The 16,414-nt window shown below is 46.1% G+C and overlaps 1 protein-coding gene across 2 annotated transcripts in view; it reads right to left on the bottom strand.

The window, feature by feature from the left end:
- The window catches only part of LOC135220596 (beta-1,3-galactosyltransferase 6-like), a 30,183-nt gene extending 14,349 nt beyond the window's left edge, over positions 1 to 15,834 (bottom strand). Inside the window, exon 1 of one of the 2 annotated variants that reach the window (XM_064257864.1) lies at positions 15,554 to 15,834. The gene's annotated coding sequence lies outside the window, so the exon portion shown is untranslated. Of the gene's footprint in view, positions 1 to 15,372; positions 15,479 to 15,553 lie in introns of those variants that run through there. The other variant, XM_064257865.1, reaches the window with a different exon arrangement.
- Positions 15,835 to 16,414: the final 580 nt, after the last annotated feature.

Below are 16,414 nucleotides of genomic sequence, written 5' to 3'. Positions count from 1 at the left end.
CCGATCCCGATCACCTGATCCTAACACGAGGGTTTGTGCTTAATTTGAAAAGAGCTATCCCCAAACTCATTTCAAATAAACCCAGAAATAATACACTTATGTTAAAAAAAAATTAAAAAAAAAAAAAAAAAAAATAATTCACATAGTTAAGGATCAGTGTCGTCTCCCTATCCCAGCAAACGCATCCGTGGACACTTATAATAAAGAGAGAGGAGTGCAAAGAGGAGTCAACACAGAGTTGCATCTCCCGTTATTACAGCTAATATGTCTCTCACGACATATTATGGAAAGAACAAGAATTGTTAAAAAGCCCGCACTTCAAGCGCTTTTTAATTCTTAGCTGTTTGAAGGAATCGTCGAGTTACTCAAGAAGTGCTTTAGAGATTCCACTGTTCCAAAGAAAACCAGGGCTTTGCTTGAAATAGAACTCTTCTGGATGAAGCCCACAGCCTGGCTGGCGCTTCGCGCCTGCCTGGCTCCTCGCGCCAGTCTGGCGCCTCGCGCCTGCCTGGCGTCTCGCGCCTGCCTGGCGTCTCGCGCCTGGCTGGCGTCTGGCTGTTGCCTCGCGCCTGGCTGGCGTTTCACTTTGAGCTTATGGCCTCCGTAACAAGGGGAGGTAATTTTAGTCAGCTACATCCAGTAGACGATAGGAAATCTAATAGTCCGAGAGACCAGTCTTCCTCCGAGGAGGATCATACTTGATACTCCGTTGCTAACGAGCACTATCTTCCTACATGTTGAAGAGTTCTCTTGTTGCAAAATCTTCCCTATCCTTGCACGAAGGCAGGGAAAGAGCCTGGAAGTCTAAGAGATTCTGAGCTGAAATTGGGAGGATTCCTGATTTCTAGCTCTTTAAATATCTCTTCGAACCTTCTGGGAAGTGGTTTTTTAAGCCCTCATCGTATTCCAAAGACTCTGTCAGCAAACGTTTAAACCTTATCTCCTTTTGTAGTGATGTAGAATAAATACATTGCCTGGACAACGAATCCTTTATCTGAAAGCGTTGATCCAGGAATAAAAGGTTTTAGTTCTTTTGCCAAACCTACCATGCTGGCAAGGAACCCATTGCCTAGTCTTTCTAGAATTTGATTCCAGATTCCAAGCCCAAAATTTCACTTGTCATTTTGGTCCTTTAGTACCAAGAGAAAACATTGATGAGGAGCAGTTCCATCTTGTCAGAACACGGAATCTGAGGCCCAAATAGGATCTCATTGTAATTATAAGATCTCCTAGTCTTGTCGTATAGAGGTATTGTATAAGACCCCGAAGATCTTAATGCTCTGCTATCATCCAATTCCCTTTATAGAGACAGAGTATATAGCCTTTTACTGCGTTCTTTGATAGCAGAAATATACAAAGGTGATTCTTCCCTCTGAAAGGGAAGAAAAAACAAAACGCTATGTGGTTCACAGAGGTATCGGAAGAGGACAGTTTCCTCATTCCCTCTAGCACGATCTGCAGTAATCATATATCTTATTCATGACTACTGTCATTTACCTTGAAACATCCTCTCATTCATGTCCACTTCTGGTCAGTCTGCACTCAGACGACTCAGAGTGGAGAGGTTGTTAAGGTCCATTTAAAAATAGATGCTGAAAGAATATTCAGACTGTCTTGGAAAAGACTTCAAAAACTTGCTGTGAGAAGAACGTGACCTCTGTGAATCCAACCTCTCTAAGTCTAAAATGAGGCATAACATATTATCCTCTCTTTCTTTGACGCCCTTTGTCTTACATTCTGTAAAGAGTTTATATTTTAGGGGAAAAAAGACTAAATTTTATTCCCCTTTCCTATAAAATAAAGATGGCGTAGAGTTGCTACCTCTCTCTCATATTCTTTCTTCCTTCCTTGTGCTGTGGGCAACGAGAAGAACGGAAAATTCTATCATCGTTATTCAGCAAAACAACAAATTATTATTATCCTATTCTCCTAATAAATGATCCAGGATCGAGAGAATCATTCAAGATTCCTATCCTAGGACATCAGGCCGTAATGTACGGTTCAAGATACTTGAAAGAGCCTCTCACCCAATACTGAGAGCTCCTACGAGTCTTTTCCAGAACCAAAACATTACAAGGTCTCCCTTGTTATATGTTACATAGGAGTAAAAGTTAATTATATCTTAGTTTTACCAGACCACTGAGGCTGATTTAACAAACTCTCCTAGGGCTGGCCCGAAGGATTAGATATTTTTTTACGTGGCTAGGAACCTATTGGTTACCTAGCAACGGGACCTACAGCTTATTGTGGGACTCCGAACCACTATATCGAGAAATGAACTTCTATCACCAGAAATAAATTTCTCTGATTCCGCGTTGACCGAGACGGGAATCGAACCTGGGACCAACGGATTGGCAGCCCAGCTCGAAAACCACTCGTCCAGCGTGGAACTTACATAGGAGTAGGATAATATAACATCCTGTTAATAACAATGAAAGATAGAAAGAGAGGAGCTGCATTGTTCAAGGGACTAGCCAAAAACGTGCAATAAAAAAGGGGTTGCAAGGTCTTTCTAAAACCTGCACCCAGATTAACTTATGAGTCCGATATATTTTCTATCCTTGTCTCATAAGGTTGAGGAAAACGAGAGACTTCTAAAGATATTGGTTCTCTTCACCATGTAAAGGACTATAAAGCAGAAGAACCCAGTTATCCTGACACGTACTACGTTCGCCTGTGCGATTCTAGAATAATTGTCAGTAGAGGGTTGATCTGGCAAAGAAGTTTCTCCCAAAACAACTCCTTTTGCCAGGAAAGAAGTCGCTCACGCGACCACTATATCCCCTGACATGAGAAGTCTGTTCTTGTTAGAGACTTCCGCAATTTCAGTTTATCCTGACAAGGGCCACACGGCGCGCCTGTTGCGATAACTTGTGTCCCTGTCATGAAAAAACTGATCTTGTGTCAGTTCTCAAAGAGGAAACTCTTGGAAAGTCTATCTCCAAATACTGAGAAATTGGAGATCCTGATGTCTTGCGCCTGGTTGGCGCCTCGCTCCTGGGAGGCGTCACGCTTCTGGCTGGCGTCTTGCAGCGTCCTCGCGTTTACCTGGCGCCTCTCTCCTGGGAGGAGTCACGCCTCTGGTTGACGTCACGCGCCTTGAGCGTCCTCGCGCTTGCCTCGCGCCTCTCTCCTGAGAGGCGTCCCGCTTCTAGTTGACGTCTCGCGCCTCGAAGCGTCCTGGCGCTTGCCTAGCGCCCCGCTCCTGGGAGGCGTCATGCTTCTGGCTGGCGTCAACCGCTTTGGAGCGTCCTCGCGCTTGCCTGGCGACTCTCTCCTGAGAGGCGTCACGCTTCTTGTTGACGTCTCGCGCCTCGTAGCGTCCTGGCGCTTGCCTCGCGCCTCGCTCCTGGGAGGCGTCATGCTTCTGGCTGGCGTCAACCGCTTTGGAGCGTCCTGACGCTTGCCTGGCGACTCTCTCCTGAGAGGCGTCCTGCTTCTTGTTGACGTCTCGCGCCTCGTAGCGTCCTGGCGCTTGCCTGGCGCCTCGCTCCTGGGAGGCGTCCTGCTTCTGGTTGGCGTCACGCGCCTCGCAGCGTCCTCGCTTAATTCTTCCGTATCCCCCCCCCCCCTCTTTTTTCCTGAATAAGAAATATTTTGGCTGGTCCTACTAATTATCTTTATGTTATGTGCCAGAACATCTGTGTCTTTATGGTACCCGACATCCTTTCATATGTTAATTCCGTTCTTATTATGAAAAACTATTATATACGTAGTATATCCATTCAGGGAAACCATTTCCCACTAAAATGACAATTTGTCGAAAATTGCATTTTTCCTAACTATACAAACCTGAGGTCCTTTAACAATAGGAAGGTAACTAGCGGCAGCTGGGACGGTCGTAAGCTTCGAACAAGGGGAGAACGGTAGTTAACTGCTTGTCCGATCGTGCGCAGCGCCCCGCGCGCCCGAGAGGTGAAGAATCACTTTTGCTTTAGGCCCATGCAAAAAGTTGCAGAGTGAGGGGTGGCATGAGGTGGGACTATATGTAAAGGACCTCAGGTTTGTATAGTTAGGAAAAATGCAATTTTCGACAAATTGTCATTTGTTCCGATACGTAATACAAACCCTCGGTCCTTTAACAATAGGAAGACTCACTTCTTGGTGGGAGGAATCTGAGTCTTTTTGGTGAACAGACTGGTGTTCGTCCAACCCTGGAGTGCCTCCCTGATCGTAAGAGCAACGGGAGGGATCCAAACCTCTGTCCGATTGATCGGGGTGTGCACCGCAGGATCAATGGTCAGACCTCTGGGCCAAGTACTAAGAGAGAGGCAAGCGTATCTCTTCGTACCACGCAAGCAAGAACTTGTTCCTGTTTGCAAGAGACAATCATAAAATGATGGGTTTGTCTCAATTTGGCATCCACTTCCTCCCCCTTGTTGGAGGAAGTGGTGGATATTTACTCCTATCCCTACTGAAAGGGATAGGATGTGCTCTATTGAGTAGCTCACCTGCATCTCGTCCCCTTTTTACCCAGCAGGGTGACGACCGTGTCCCTCTACCCAAAGGTAGAGGGAAGAGATGGGAAGAGGAGCCAGTCCCACACTCTCATTCCTCATCCATTCTTAACGGTCACACCAGGAACTCGATGCTGTTCAGCCTGCGAGGGTCTGGGTTAACTACACAACGTGTTGAGCAAACCACCACGGTTCCCAAGGAAAAAAGATCCAAGGAACTGTGGGCAATATCCTGAAGGTAGAAGGAGGTGCATGCGGTCCGGTTGGACCAGGCGCCTGCCTTCATTACCTGCGCCACGGAGAAGTTCTTGCGGAACGCGGGAGAGAATGATGAAGAGGCGTCCACACTCATCCTGGGTGTCGAGTTTCTTCAGACAGCTCCGTCGCACCTTCACAGGACAAAGCAGCATAGCCTTCGTATCGGAGGCGGTGACGTCCATTAGGGAGGGTATTGTGAAGGACTCGAACCAATCGTCAGTTTACCGAAGGGTTCTGAGTCTTCGCTACGAAGATCGGTACGAAATCGAGCGTCACAAATCCCCATCCCTTTGTGCTTGACTTCTCAAGAGAAGTCATGCAGTTACCTAAGACGAAAAGAAAGGGGGAATAGTCGTATGACCTATCCCTCTTCTCGACTTTGGTATGTACAGTACTCATACTGACAAGCTATTAAGACGAAGTAATGATTGCTCTGGAACAACCGAACTAAGTCCACAGCATAGTTCGTAACTGACTCGGACGCTCTGACAGCTGCCGACTGACTGGTTCGGAATCAGTAGAGGCAAGTTGTCTCCAAGCATCCGGTAAGTCACGTGACCTTCGCCCACCCTTTAAAGAGGTTATGCTGAGAGACCAACAAATAAAAAAATATTTGTTAGTCACCGATGCCGGACGGCGCGGCGATGATTCTCTTAATGCATAAGCTCAAAAGGCGAAAGTCAATTGCCTTCAAAAGACCGAGGTCCCTGATGGCAAGAAAATCTCATAGACGTTGAATCTCAGCTTAAGGAGAAACAACACTATGTGACGTTGAAGACGAAGGTAGGCAATGAATGCAACCTCAGTCTTCCAGCTGAATCGAGAGAAGGAATCTCAAGATTCTAAACCTGTGCTTACAAATGACTGAAAACGCTAACCGCCATTTCATTGCTGTCCGTTGTGCAATGAAAGCGGGGCGTTCTTCAGTAATGAAACACAGGGGAGTGCCAGCTTGAAGAACTGCTTCTCATGGGCTGAACGTTTGGAAGTAGAGCTGGCAGGTGTGGGAGTAGGCGATGTCTTTCAATACATCTGCTAATCCGGGGTGAACAATGAACAATTGTTGTACACCTCCGAATAAACAAGATATTTTGAGGACAACTCAGATTCCGCAAAAATCATTCGCATTATCGGTATACGATGCAGCAAGAGACTATTACAGAATTCTGTTACCGTGCGGTAAACAGAAAGATGAGAGTCGAATAGATATCTCTGTTTAAAATTCTCGCAATACCGAAGACGATGAATACTAGCGTTTCTCAGCAGTAGATGGTCATTCATGTATGCGAGAATCCCCGTTAATCAGAGACTTAAGTCCGTGATTGTTGGGCAGAGATACGGTTGTTATTCAATTAAAGCAGGTGAGAAAGACATAAACAACCGTCTATCTCAAAGCGGCAGCTGATACTGAAATGCCTCGGGCAATTCAATACGCAGTAGCTGTCGCTGACTCGTCATCCTGAGTTGCCAAGTAATCCTTTCCACGAAGGAATGCGTTCGGCTAGAACCACCGAGCATAAAAAGATATGCTCGAGCAATTATATTAAGCGAAACGAATTTCGGTAAATATAAAAGCTAAAATGGTGTTGTGGTGACAACACCATAAGTATATAAATTGAAACTGGAAACTCCTGGGAGGTTGCAGGCAACCCGGGTTGCAGTTCAATTAGAATACTTTTCGTCTAAGTCGCAATCCGTAGAATAACCAGGATATGCGCCTACCCTCGGACCATTCAACTGCTTAGCAGAATCATGTCGCGAGGTTAATATCGTAGTATATGTAGGATTCTGAACAACGATCTCCATCCTAAATTCTTTCCTTCAAGAAAACAAAATAAGGATTGGAGATCGACCACCTTCGTTCTCTATTAAAGAGAGTGAAGGAGAAATCTTCCTCGAAGGAAAGCTTCAATGGTGAACAGAATACTAAGACGGTAGTTCCAGCCAAAACTGGATATTCCCGCGTCCGTTCTTCTCTATTCCAGGTTGGTCGCCTACTGTGAGATAGTCTTCTTTCAGCAGCAGTCTTCTTCCTAATGCTAGAAATTCCAGGAATTCGAGCATAGGCGAGGTTCCGATTATCGTGTAACATATCGGGGATTCTCGTCTCGCTCACTTTGGACCGTGGTCTCGCCTAAGTGTTTGGAGATCGTAAGAAACTCTAAACACTCTGAATGCGCTAGAAATTCCGTAGAATTCTAAGCAGTCTGCGAAACCCCCACCGAATTCGTCAAACGATATCGGCTGGTGGTCCTCTCGATTCCCGTAGAAATCGAGAATGGGGCAGGATCCCTCCTCAACGACCGGGGCTTACGTCAGGTAGGACCCGAAGGTCCCCCCTGGTAGCGCAGTCCCCAACGTGGGATCCTACAGAGAAATCTCTGTAGGATCCTTCCCCTTTCCCTCGTAGCCGTAAGGAGAGAGGGAATGGGGGAGGAATTGGATACTCGCTCGCCTTCCCAGTGGAACTAGCAGTTGGAGAAGAGTAGTAGCAGCCATCGCCTTGCGGCGATGGCCTCTCAGAGTCTGGGAAAACGTATCGTCAGGAGAAAACGTTTTTCCCGAGGAGGGTTACGAACTCTCACTGTAGGTAAGGGTCTGCCGCCACTGTGAAACGTCGTCTGGGTGGGGCTGATCGACACCTGACAGGAGAGAGCCGATACCGTCCTCCGACTCATTCCAGTCCTCGTCGAGGTCGAAACCTCTCAGGAGGACCGAAGGAGTATTTAAATACGGTGTCCGAAGACACGTAGAAACGACGCTGTCGCAGTAGAGGAGGTGGAAGTAGCTTGATCGACCGGCCAGAACTGAGAGAGCCTTCTTGTCCGGAGACGAGAGACTCTGGTTCAAGACAGAATCGGTAAGCTCCGATCGCGGCATACCCACCGTCGGTTTGGGTCCCTCTCGGGCCCCAAAACGACTCGAGCAGAGACATGGGCTCTGCTGGTGGGAGCGGCGATCCTTCCCCCCGGTCGTTGTGCTGACGAATCAGTGCAATAACCTGGGTAAAAGTTACTCTGAATCTCGGAAGTTACAGCGTCTTGAGGAGTAGGACCGTCCAGTCCCTCCAACAAGAGCAGCTCCCAGGACCCACTCCTCCTTCAGAAGAAGGACCGCAACAGATCCCTTGACGGTTGCCTCCAATCACTTGCGCGACGTCCTGGTTGGTCCTAAGAACCAACCTGGCACGTGCGGCGTCGTTACGGATCGTGAGCGGCGCATCTCTCACGATCACTCCTATATACCTAGCTCTTCCTGGCGTATGCCGAGGAAGTTGAAGGTATCGGAGAGACAGAACTGACGCTTAACCCCCCCCCTCCTCCCCCCTGACGGTCCCGCCTCCCAAATCACTTTGCGCGTACGTCCTGGTTTGGTCCTAAGACCGTACCATACGTGGCACGTGCGGCGTCGTGACGGGATCGTGAGCGGCGCACCTCTCACGATCACTCCTAGCTACCTCGCTCTTCCCGGTGTAGCCCGAGGAAGTTGAAGGTAGTGGAGAGACAGACCATGACGCTCCCCCCCCGCTCGCTGGCAGGACCAGCGTACGTGGGGGCTGCAGCCGATCACCAAACCCGCGGTGGGGATCGATCTGCAGGCCTGGCCGTGCCGCTCACCTGTGGCGAGCGGCTCGACTGAGCACGTCGACCCTGGTCCCGCGCGGTCAGACGAGCTGCTGCTGGTCACCGTATCCGCCCGGTCCCTGTGGGAGCGGCGGTCAGGTGACCTGCAGAGCTCGCTTTCGCCGTGAGACCGGTGAGCGTCCTCGCGGCACGTCAAACCGCTGGTACCAGCCGAGGCTGGTACCGTCGGTCGAGGGGACCTGGGGGACCTCTTCCCAGCCTCAACCCGTGGCCGGTCAGAGACCGTCACGTCCACCCAACCCGAGGTACCGGCTGGTCGCTGCGAGAGCGGCCGCTGGCCTGGCGAGAGTCACCTGAGCGGCGGCTCTCGACAGTCTTCTGCTCCGTGCCTCGGTCATGACGCTGAGCGAACTCAGGAGCGTCTTAACTTTGGCTGCGGCGGTCACCCGAAGGAGATCGTACACTCGGAACTTCTCGCGGACGAGAAACCGAGCCGGTACCTGGCTTAGCAGCAGAGCTGCCAAGACCAGGCGAGGGTGTACCAGCGGTAGCCAGCACACCCTTGGTCCCCGTCTTCTTCTTCTTCTCAGAAGGGGAGACGGCCCCGTTCCCCGTAAGGAACAGGAGGACCCAAGCAGAAGAACCCCCCCGTCACACCGGAATGTGACGAGCCCTTCGAAGTTCCGAAGGAGTCTTCTTAGGGGGAATAACAAAACCCGGTTACCAGCTGTCGCTGCGAGAGCGGCCGCTGGCCTGGCGAGAGTCACCTGAGCGGTTCTCGCCAGCCTTCTGCTCCGTGCCGTGGTCTTGGCGCCGAGCGAACTCTGGCGCCGAAACTTTGGCTGCACGGTCTCCCGAGGGAGAGCGTACACTCGGGATCTCCCGCGAACGAGAGACCGAGCCGGAACCTGGCGTAGCGGCATCGCCGCTAGCACCAGGCGAGAAGTACCAGAGCTAACCGATACTCCTCTGGTCCCCCGTCTATCTCTTCCTTCCTTACGGAAGGGGAGAACGGGCCCCGCTCCCGAAGGAGCAGGAGGACCAGCAGAAGGACCCCCCGTCCCACCGAGGTGGGACGGGGCCCTTAGAAGTTCCCGAAGGAGACTTCTTAGGGGGGGAGGCAGCCTTCTTCTTCTTCGGCTTATGGGCCTTAGAAGTCGAAGGGGAAGAGGCAGCAACAGACGAAGATGACACCTTCCTCTTCTTCGTCAGCTCACGCAGGACAGTCGTCAGGTCCTCCATCCAGGCCGGAGTCGGGCCTATTGCCGAAGCAACACGGCCCGACTGCACCACCCCGTCCGGAAGGACCTGGGACTGGGGAAGACACACCATGGGCAGGACCAGCATGGACAGGCGCAGGAACCAGGAGCGACAGGAACAGCAACCAGCTCAGGAGCGGGCAGGAACAGCGGCAGCGGTAAACACAGAAAGGGCAGCCAAGCCAGTAGCGGGAACCACATCAGCGACAGGTACGGCAGGCCCAGCCATCGCCTCGTAGAATCATCGGCAGCCAGCGTGGTACTGGCGGCCGGTCCAGGGGCGAGCTGCTGGAACAGCGGAAGTCTGGGGCAGGCAACACGAAGAAAACACAGGCGGCGGCGGCATACCCCTCCTCGGTACGGCGGCGACCGGCCCTAGAAGCGGCAGACGGCGTCACCGACACAGCATGGGGAGTGTAGACCAGCGGGGGAAGCAGCATAAGTCGGCCGTGAAGGTTGTAGTGGAGACCACTCCAAGGTCACCGACCCCAGACCCGTCGCTATACTCTGCAGCAGATCGTGGATGCTAGGCACGCCTGCAGCCGCAGTGGTCCATACCTGTCCAAGGTCGTCTCCCCCACGGCTGTAGCACCTGCGGTAGCACAGACAGATTAGTAAGAGGGGTTCCCTCACGCACGGGGGGGGGGAGACATGCCCCCCCCCCACCCGAACGAAGGAAGACCCCAAAAACAAAATACGAGGAAGCTGAGCGGGGGGTGGGGGGGCAGGAAAGAAGACGAAGAATCGATACCAAGGGAGTCGCGGAGAGCTTTCCGACGACTTCCTGGCAGACCTTCGCTTCCCTACCCCCGCACAGCAGTGAAAAGTAATATGAAAATGAAACAGAATACTGCACTTGCGATTCACTTCATAGAACTTAAAGAGGGAAAAATCAATTCCCGGTAAGAGCGGAAACTTGATCCATAATAATATGAATGCTATCACAAATATATATGAAAATGAACAATACTGCACTTGCTATTTTCACTTTCACAGCAATAAATCGTAAGGATTAATTCCCGGGTAAGAGCGGAAATTGATCCAAAATTAAATTTGATGCAATTAATAAATGAAAATGAAAAGAAAACTGCATTGCGAATCCACTTTCATTGCATTCTATTCATACAAAATAAGAGGCTCTTGCCGAGCGCAATCAAGCTCTCGGCAACGAACGCACAGGGCAAAAAATATAATGAAAAAGAGTACTTACATCTTTGCAATTACACACTTTCGCCCAAAAATAAACATAACGCAACTCGGCGCGAGTGCCGCCCGCCCCTCGGCACCGAGACATAATTCAAGGTTTTCAATTCATGAAAAGAGCGGAAATCGCCGTCTCTACGGCGATAGCTCCATGTTGATTCATAATTAAGTAATGAAAATGAAAACAGTGTACTTACAGTTTCATTTTCAAGTCAAACCAAACCATTAGTAGAAAACACAATATAAACAAAGCATACGACGATGAAGCGGGCAGAGAGCGATGACGAACACGTCCTTCACACCCGCGGCCGAAAGCAAAAGTGATTCTTCACCTCTCGGGCGCGCGCACGATCGGACAAGCAGTTAACTACCGTTCTCCCCTTGTTCGAAGCTTACGACCGTCCCAGCTGCCGCTAGTTACCTTCCTATTGTTAAAGGACCGAGGGTTTGTATTACGTATCGGAACAAAGAATGTTTCCCATTCGACTCATACAACTTCTGCGCAATATCCAATTCTAAATACGGTTGTGTCGTTTCTCGAAAGACTTAACCATAGCGTAGTCTTGAAGTGAATCTCTATTACATCTCTCTTCTCACTAAGTATGTACTCTAATAAGACATGCTTTCGTAAGTATTAGTGCATTAAATAATATAATGTTCTGCTGCATTAGAATCCCTTTTAATCATGTTATCTACGGTAAACAGCATTGAAAGGTTGTAATATCTTTCTTATTGAAAGCTTCCTAACAAAAGGCAGACAATATTTATTTATGACAGCTTAGGTATTCCCTCAATCCGAGGCTAAGACCACGATTGTAGGGAAGAGATACGGTTAGTTATCCCATTCCGCAGGAGAGAGAGCTGTAACCGACGGCTCACGACTGAGAACAACATGGTACTGCCGCTGGTCTCTCTCTCTCAATTCAAAGCGAAAGCAGTCTTCGAACGCCGACTGGCCTTCCCTTTCTAGAGTTGCCAGTTACTCCATTTAATAAAGGAATCTTATAAAATTTTTATCGAGCTTCAGGAAGTTTTATATAAGCATAATTAAGCGAACGAGACTTCGACAAGTCTATAAACTAAATAGGTGTCGTCTAAACAATCCTTTTAAACAATTTCTTCCTAGGAAAGTCCTAGAAGGGTACTCTCAATTCACCAATAAAGATATGCTTCTCCGATCACTTCTCGAAGACACGAAAGCATCATATAACTCATACTCTAGCGTAATAGAATACTCTATAATACTGTTACATTAAGGTAAACCGTATTAATTTAAGAAATTTTGTAAGGATTTCAGTTGACCCTTATAGCATAAATTTCGGTATGTGAGTATGCCATGCCATACCGTAGCCTAAGGCGATTTGTCCTAAGCATGGTAGGAGCTAGAAGCTTAAAAGTCATACATATATGCTTTATCACTCAACGAGATCATATAATTCATTCGATTGACAAATAATCTAAATCATTCTAAACAGAATAGATCTTCATACCCCCATGGGATAGCGTTCTCGTCTAGTTGCGAAAAAAAATGTTCGAACAATGACTTTATCACAAATGTTATCGAATGATCTGTAATATTTTGAATAATTCTACCAGAAGGCATTATACGAGGATCTTCGTCAAATTCATTCATTCGAAGTTCTCCTATCCATCATGGAAAACAGTAGGCTAAAAAGGGAGAAACACTGTTTTAGGATGCCTTTCCAATGGCTATCCCTGGCAGTCTGGACGCTCTACAGAACTGCCGAGGGGGACGGGAACGCCTGACCGGTGGGGATTCTCTGAAACCTCCTTACGGTTTTCGACATTCCTTCTCCTCTGGGCTTGTGAGCTTGGAAGAGGTCTAGACCTGAGAGCGAGACAGAGCCGATCAGACGCACCCTCCATTGTAATGGGGGAACACTATATTCACTTCTTACGTTCAAAGAGTTTGCATTTGAACTATATCCAAAGTCTACAATTTGCAAATATGATATTGTAGATTCTGCGGAGTAAAGAAGGTGATGAGGATGCAACAACTACTAGTACTGTTACTACTATAATTGCTCGTTAACACAGAGCTAATAAAGCTTCTAAAGGATAGTTACTTTTCTGACGTTCCCCAACTATGAAGAAAGATATACATTTCTCAATCAAACTAACACTTATTTGTATTAATGACTAAATATAAGTAATTCCCTTTCATGAAAGTATAAGTAATTCGCTTTCGTGAAAGTGCATGAGTGTCTACCGAAAACTTCGGTAGTTACACGTCACTAATCTTCGAAATTTTCGAAGTTAATATTATCAAAAAGTTAACAAAAGCGTATGCCGAACCAAAGATCCATTACTTCCCTGTAAAAGTTAGCCCAGACGATCGATGGCGATGAAACACGAAAATCCATCAGGAGGAACTGCAAACGTTGTTTACATTCCAGCGACAGAAAAATTATGAATTAGAAAACGGGTATGGTTCCTATTCCCGCCACCCAGCGGCGGGGGGGTAGATCACCTGACCTACCTGCCGCGTGTGCCGCGAAATTCGAATTTCTGTCGGACGACGGAGTAATAGCTATGTATATATCTGACGGGTAAGTTGAATGTATAAAAATATGATTTCCCTTCTTTTCTTTGTTATTTTCTTATAAACCATCAAAGTTACTTTTATTGCGCGACCTGGCATTTTGCCCGATGAATAGGTGGTGAGGTAGTACCACGGGTAGCAGGTCTGTGAGTAGTCACTCAGGGGTGGGGAGCTCGTTGGGTATACCGGGCTTGTTTTTGGGCCCAGTAGAGGATAAGGTATTTTTGCTTACTACACTCTGTTATGTTGTGATGTGTTAGCCTATTTTTGACAAGTAACCATTACAACTTATAATGCTGTATATCAAGAGACTGTAATGGTAATGCAAATTACTCTATATTTTCATATCCTATGATATAGAATATTTTCTCTTCTCGATAAATGAATGTCTTTCTAGTTGCTATAGCAGCATTTACTGTTTACAAATACGTAGTTTATTTGCTTCGCAAGTATGTAATCCAATAATGATAAAATTGCTTTAATATTTATATATACTTCCAATACATAGCCTAATTTCACCAATTTCAACGTTTTGTGTGTAGTCTTATACCCATTTGGAGGGTCAACACATACCGAATGGCAACAGAGAGAGAGAGAGAGAGAGAGAGAGAGAGAGAGAGAGAGAGAGAGAGAGAGAGAAAGGAAGGCGAAGAACGAAAAAGGAAAGGGGTGGCGGTGGGGGGGGGGGGGGGAGAGGGTAGGTGGAGCTTTATACGCGTGTTCGTATCCATTTCTGCATAATGGAGTTTTTGTCTCTTGGTACAAGGACAAGTGTCGTTATTCTTTACAATTAGTGATTCACGATACCCTTATAAATTACGGCACTGGGTGTAATGCACTATAGCAAAATCTCGTTATGATACGAGTGTTCGTTACAGAAATAGGTATTGCCCAAAAACGTGCTTGCTTAGTTGTCAATCAAGTTTTTTGTAATCAAGTATTTTTTACAAGCTAGCTATTGAATAAATTTGTATTTTTCTCAATCAAAACATATGCCCCTCAATGCTAACTTTCCTCTTTTAACGACTTTCTGGTCATTGCAAATTCGGCCCCATAATTTCTTATGATGCGAAAACAGAGGCGCAGGGACTGAAAACGATTGCGTCACACTATGGCGATAATCCGGTAATAAAACATCTTCATATATCCAAAAAGTAAATAATAAAGATATATATGCGCATTACGATTATACCAATTACATGAAAAGCTGATAATCTGCATGAATAACTGGTAAACTGTTCTGCAAGAAAGTTGAATAAAGCAATCATTTACAATAGGTACGAAAGTCGAGATGTCGTGACGTCATAATACAGGACTTAAAAGAACGTTCTAATTCCAAAAAATAATTACTTAAATTTGAGTCAGAATCGAGTTACTTTTTCAATAACGAATATTTTCAAATTAATCATCATAAATATGTAAAATAGCCTATTGATTTTTGCTATTTAGCTACTATTTAAAAAATGATCGAAGTGCACTCTTCGTCGTCGTCTTCTACAAAACAGTTGTTTACTCGGTGAGGAAAAGTTTTCCGATTGTTGTGATGAAAGTGCCCCAGCATCTGTGGGTATAAGTGGTGTGTGGATTTATCACAGGAAATGGTTAGTTTATTGACACAAGCGACTCCGTAAACATCGAGATGGCGTCAATCTTCTAAATACTTCGAGTTGTAAGTAAAAATGTTGAACGCGTTTTGGTGAATTTGCACTACGTTTGACACCGTTTTCACTACCCTCTGTTTAAATCTTAAAATTTGGCCTTAATTTCTAACTTTGGAGGAAATACTTCGAAAGGAGAGTAGAGGTCTTTAGCTCCGTTTCTCACCAACAAGAAGTCACGACTGATGCCCATCTCCGATGTTAGGACGAGTTATAATGTACTTTTTTTGGGATTGTCCAAGCTGATCGTACATGGTCCACTCTGGACCCTACGGTTTTTTACCCTAGTACACCTCGGTACCTAGCCTAGTACTATTTAGCCTACCTAGTACTACCTATTTAACAGTCCAAGTCATAGACTAAAACATAGCAGTACTAAACAACTACTACCTATGCAGTAGAGACTGGCGAGATTGGTGCTGGGACCTAGTAGGTATGTAGGTAGGCCTACAGTCTTAACTTGAAAAAGGTAGTCCAAAGTAGTCGACGCCTTAGCTCCGTGTGTCTAGCCAGGAACAAATTTACCTTCATTGTCACTGTTATCTAATACGCATTAAATTAGAACACTTACCACAAAACTACGTTGTCACTCTAGGCCTAATAAACCGCCAATTGCATCTAAGGTACTACCTAGGTCCTAGGTATAGCCTATCTTCCTTTCATCTGATCTAAAATTTATTTGTTTTGAAGTTTTGCAGTCTACCCCGTAGAAGTTGTTTACATTTTAGTAATAGTTTCTTATTGCAATATTCGACTCTAACAGAGATTCTAAATGTTAAATAAAATCGTATAATATAAATTTGGATATAATTTTAAAACTTTAAATTTTTGTTAACAGTCTTGTTTAACAAAACTACCAATGGCAAACCGATCACCTTATCAAGGGAAGTAGAATTATCTACAATCGCTTCAAATTTCAATAAAACTGTCAGTAAGTTCTAACACTGTTGAATATAACTAAACACTGTGAGTTGAAATACATGACTATATAATCTGTTTAATAAATTCTTAGCAAAATTTAATTTTCTTATAAATTATTGTGTTTTATGATGAATAATGTTTGGTGTTAATAACATTACCTAACCCGGATTTATATTGTTGTCAGCCCAACATAGAAGGCTTACAAAGCAATTACAAATATTTTTGCTTTATTGCCATCATAATTTTACTGCTTTAAATAGCTGTTTATATATAACATTAAAAAACAATATATCACACACGTATGATATATACATTCAAACAACAGATAGGAATGAAATGGAGTAACAATATTGATCAGTCGTCTGCTAGTGGCGAGTCACCTGACATCTGATCACAACTCCCTTCCTCTCATTCACGACTGTCGTAGTGGTAAGGTTATAGTTTTGTAGCTTAAGTGTCCTCACTAAAAACCTACGCGTGTACTCTGGACATTGAAAACATGTTTGTTTTC

The sequence above is a fragment of the Macrobrachium nipponense genome, chromosome 2 (genome assembly GCF_015104395.2).
Source record: "Macrobrachium nipponense isolate FS-2020 chromosome 2, ASM1510439v2, whole genome shotgun sequence".
Taxonomy (NCBI): domain Eukaryota; kingdom Metazoa; phylum Arthropoda; class Malacostraca; order Decapoda; family Palaemonidae; genus Macrobrachium; species Macrobrachium nipponense.
The sequence above is the reverse complement of the archived record's forward strand: the minus strand, read 5'-3'. Positions and strand labels throughout refer to the sequence as shown.